Source organism: Octopus bimaculoides, chromosome 1, assembly GCF_001194135.2.
Source record: "Octopus bimaculoides isolate UCB-OBI-ISO-001 chromosome 1, ASM119413v2, whole genome shotgun sequence".
Lineage (NCBI taxonomy): Eukaryota > Metazoa > Mollusca > Cephalopoda > Octopoda > Octopodidae > Octopus > Octopus bimaculoides.
In genome coordinates, this window is record NC_068981.1 from 188,170,767 (window position 1) to 188,176,206 (window position 5,440).

Consider the following 5,440-nt stretch of genomic DNA (forward strand, 5'->3'; position numbering starts at 1 on the left):
TATATATAGTTGACTTTTATAGGAAAACAAATGACGAAGACACGTGTATGAACAAAAAGCAAGTGTATTAGTTTGACGCTCGGGAAAAATGTCTTTTACATTTCGAGCCTACGCTCTTCAACAGAAAGGAACAAGTGAAAATAAATAGAGAGAGAATGAAAAAAATTATGGAGTTCAGCGCTCCAACACGGCGAATGTATGTATGTACGTACTTGGGAGAAGCTCATAGTACAGAATTCCTTTCCAATCCCACCAGACACAAAGAAAGACTTTTTTAGGGTGAAGACCCGCTATCTCTGAACATTTCGGTAGATAATCCATTTTTCTTCACCTGTTACAATTTGCTTTAAAATTGGTGCGTTTTCATTCCGTTTATAAAGCAAATCACAAATGGAAATACGATCCAAAAGGTTCTTCTTACTCAACTCATGTGGTACCCAAACATCGTAGCGATTTGTGTACCCAAGCTTTACCAGGTGCTCACGAACGACGGATTTTGATAGGTTGAGACTTTCTGCCAATTCTCAGGTTGTGCAATGTAGGTTATTCTCGAGTAATGACTTGATTTGGTCATTATCTGTAATGGATGGTCTGCCTGATTGCTCTTTATCAATAAGGCTACCTACAATCTCCAGCTCGGAACCTTGCGAACCACTTCCGAACAGTTCTTTCGTATAAAGAAACATCACCGTAAACTGCGCATATTTCTTTTGTTGCTTGTGAGGCATATTTCCGTTTACGGAAAAAGAAAAGCATCAAGTGGTGAAAATGAATTTTCTCATCTTCCATTTTAAAGGGTTACAGGACTAACACAGGTTATAGGAACATAAACCTTCTTCCACGGAGAGATAGCTTAAACTGTGCTCTAAATGGAAGTGTAGTGAAACCCTATTTTATGAACTCAACCATGTTCTAAAATAAGTCGAAATGTAAGCTACTATAAATCGGAACGAACTTTCCGGACAACCCAATACTTTGTATATGTATGTATGCATGTATGTATGCATGTATGTATGTATGTATGTATGTATGTATGTATGTATCCCTAATTCAGACATGCCTTTTCCTCCATTTTTTTTCTCTTTTCATGTTTTCTCGCTTCATTCCTTTTTGTAGAAGAGCGTAGGCTTGAAACGTCAAAGTCTTCTCCCCTATTTTCTTGAGCGTTAAACTAATACTCTCTGTTTGTCGCACTTTACTTGCCTCTGTATTTTTTTGTATATTGTTTTGTAAATTTTCGAACTACATACTCACACATACGTACGCACACACCAATATAATGTGCGTGTACATATGTACCTTTATAGGCAAATGGTAGAAATGTGTAAGTTGGTTAAGGTTGATTTCACGAGTTGATTTTCATCGATATTTCATTTGTATCCTCTAGTATGCATTATCCACTTGTGTATTGCAGAAGAGTATGCACAGCATATGCATAATTACGTATACTTATAGGTATATCTACTATGGGTGTATGAAAGCGTGCTTCGTGCATATGCTAACTAATATCATGTAATGTAGTATAATTATATTTCTACTGCAGTCTGTATTCCCAGTACTTATTTCTGATATATATATATATATATATCATTCTCCGAACTTTCCATCTTTCCGACGAAGGGCTACGCCCGAAACGTCATACACTCTCTCTTTCCTTTCCTGAGCGTCCAATAATACTATCCATATCACGTCCTCACTTTGTTGTTTTTTTGTTTTTTTGTTATTGTGTTTTTGAACTATATATATATATATATATACACAAACATACATGTTTGTATGTATATATATATATATATATATATATATATACACACAAACATACATGTTTGTATGTATACACACACACACACACACACACACACACACACACACACACACACACACACACACACACACACACACACACACACACACGCATACAATGTCTAACTAAGAATAGCAAGGATTTTGTTCACGTCGTAAAACAGCGAATATAAATAATTTCTTTTTTATTTAGCACAATCAATATTTATATGAATGGTTTCTCCATTTAGAACACGATGTATGGACCAGCAGTATCTTGCCATTTAATTCTTTTATTGTAATTTCAAAATTTAAATATTCTTGAAAAGAATGCAGATAATGCAAATAGAGATGGGATTTTGATATCCAGATAAAATCGAATTAATAACATATACACACTCTAGGTTTTTTTTCTTTTTCTACTGTCCCCTCAGAATTTGAATACACTCAATTAATAATTTCTGCTGGTTTGCAAATGATGATTGTAAAAGCACGTTTCATTTCGACATGTGTTTGAGAGTTAGAGTAGTTTACTTTAAACTCGCAACTTTCAATGCACAAGTGTTAAATTAATTCTAGATTCTTTTCCAAAAGAAATTACATAATGAACAAAATTAGCTCCTCCTGTATGTTTAGAGCTTCCTGCGTTTCTTCGTCCGTACAAATATCGTAATGGGTATTTGAACGGTTGAAAGAGGCGAAAGTCGGAAGGGGTGAGATTTCGGCTCTATGCAGGATGTTCTAGCAACCCAAAACCTGACTTGGTGTTTTCAGTCTTATGGGCAGCCATACGTTAGGGTGCATTGTAGGGTGCATATTTTAAATGATAAACTTCTGGAATGTTTTACATATTTTTACAGTTCCAGTGATGGATTGGATCTGTAGCCTTCGAATTAGCTTTCTCCTTTCTGGTTTTGAGAAACCTAATTTCTCAAGATTGGTATTGAGGCATTTTTTTTACATATCCCAGGGCATGTATGTATGTATATAGGTGATGTATTTAGGCAGTGGTGTTCGTGCTTAAATAGAAGTGGATCTGTATGGGTACACAAAAGTGCCTCCGTTCATGTAATTTATACAATGAATGCTTGGACATACTCGGGAGTTTTCAGTGGTTGAGTATGTTCAGAGTATGCATACATGAATAATGTAACGATCCAGCGAACACATGCTTTCGACTGAAGACCAGCTGGAAAATGAAGAAATTATGTTCTCGGTGTAGAAATATCTGCTTTGTTCTGTTGGTAACAACATGAGTAGTATAATCTGTAACATTGTTACACAGCATATATGCCGAAAGGAATGTGATTCTCTAAGGCTGTCGTTTGGAAAGTTCCCACTCTGAATACGATAAAGCGAGAAACTAGAACTCTTTACTATATTAAGAGTGAGCTATTTGTGCATGTCACTGTAACTAGCGTTTACATACGCCTGATTACATAGCAGTATACTAATCACTGCCTCCTTCTGGAGTATCTCCTCTTTCTATCTCTGTTATCGAAGGAATAATCTGTAAAAATTTGAAATGAATATAAATCTCATCTGTTATGAGTATTAGCTTTTCAAGGACGGTCTAAAACAATATGGATTCTGCAACTGTTCTACAGAATAAATAATAAAACCATTGGCTGTCGTATATGTTATCATTGGTGAGTTTGGAAGTTTAGTCTGATTCAGATTTAAGTAGACTATAAATTATATAATTTTCAGTACAGAGGCTAGTTTTTCAGTGACAATGTATTCCATGAGTACATAAACTGCAATGCAGCACTGTATTATAAATTAGAGGAAATGAATATAGATTAAATTATTGATTTCTCTTATTGCAAGTTAATTTCAATAGTTTTCTCTATAGGCATTATAATATCTGAATGGGAAATACTATGTTGTACAATCCTCTACAGTTATTGGGCCATTGGATGGTTCCATCATTAAATAGTATTTTCTCTGGTGGAAAGTTTTCAATAAGTTGAATTTTCATTAATATTTATTATTCATCGGTTATTATGTACGTATTGGAAAGCAAATTACCTCATGTAGTAATGATTACATGTATGCAAATGTTTGCTTATATTTATATAATGTAGCACTATTTGAACGTCACTAACATTCAGTTCTCTTTCATGGTTTTTTTTTATACTGATATTCTTAAATTTCAATATTGATTAGAATAATCTTTATTTTATATAAACAACATTGAAACTGAAATACAAATTTAACTAAAATATCTTTTGTCCTAAATTCAAGAATCCTCTATGTGTAGGTGATCGATCTAAAACAAACTTAGGAGTGTATGCCACAATCAGATTCTGGAGAAACTATATATGTATTCTTATCACGTGCATCGTTTTGTTACATATTACAATACGTTTTGTAAAAGAACAAGTAGTTTCTTGTTTGTTCGAAATATTTGTAATATCCTTGTACGGTAATTTGTGTAGGTGACATTGTGTGAGTTGCTACTTTTATCGTTGAATATATATATTTTAAAAAAAGTATACATTTTCAAGTCTAGCTATCGCTATAAGTTCTGGCAAATTGAGAAGATAACAGTTTAATCCATTTTCTAAGAATTTTTATATCACTGTTCTTATCCCAATAGAACAACATGTCCTTTTGTCTCCTAATAGCGTTATTATAATTTCGTTAAAGCAAACTTAACTTAAAAAAATGATATCTAGAACTACCATAAAAACTCCCGTAGCGGACAACTTACCGTTCTTCATTTCTTTGTCTTTTGCTGATCTATCATCAGTTCTCTCAAGGTTCTCAAACAGCACAGCGTAGAGTTTTAGCATCATTCCTTCTTCTTCCGAAATATTTCCTTCTCACATCTCTTGGAAGATCTAATCTCACTATTTCTTATTCCATCTGTATCCTCACATGTTCTGTGCCGGCGTTCTTTCTGATACTTTTATACTTAAAGATAAATATTTGAATGTGTTTTGTAATTATTTTTTCATTTGATGGATTTTAACCCAACACTACGAGCTGACGTGACACGCACATAATAAATGCAACACACGTTTCTTCCATTGGTAGGTTTTGCCTACTGACGGCCATATATAACGTAAATAGGCACGAGGCCAAATATACATGTTAAATATACAACCACTAGTTAAATATTTGAACAGCGGAAACAGAATATCAAGGACCGTATACTTCAATTAGTATTTGAGAATTCCATCGATTCTGACAGCTGGTTCTATCTTGTATACATACCTTCATGTTAGACATTGTACAATCTATATATGTGTAGTATATGTACATGTATACTGTGTGTGTATGTAACTATAGACGTGTGCGTTTATTACGTAATTACACACACATGCACATGTATGTATATTCTTTTATTCTTCTATTTGTTTCAGTCATTTGACTGCGGCCATACTGGAGCACCGACTTGAGTCGAACAAATCGACACCAGGATTTAAACTTTTGCTGAACCGCTAAGTTACGGGGAAGTAAGCACACCAGCATTGGTTGACAAGCGATGGTGGGAGGAGAAACACGCACGCGCACACCTATATATATATATGTATATGTATATATATATATATATGTATATGTATATACATATATGTATGTATATGTATGTATATATATATGTGTGTGTATATATATATATATATATATATATATATATATATATATATAT

At 33.8% G+C, this 5,440-nt stretch overlaps 1 protein-coding gene across 9 annotated transcripts in view; it reads left to right on the forward strand.

Moving 5' to 3' along the window:
- The window catches only part of LOC106875208 (dual specificity calcium/calmodulin-dependent 3',5'-cyclic nucleotide phosphodiesterase 1A), a 1,568,460-nt gene that overhangs the window by 727,510 nt on the left and 835,510 nt on the right, over positions 1 to 5,440 (forward strand). The gene's annotated exons all lie outside the window — the stretch shown is intronic.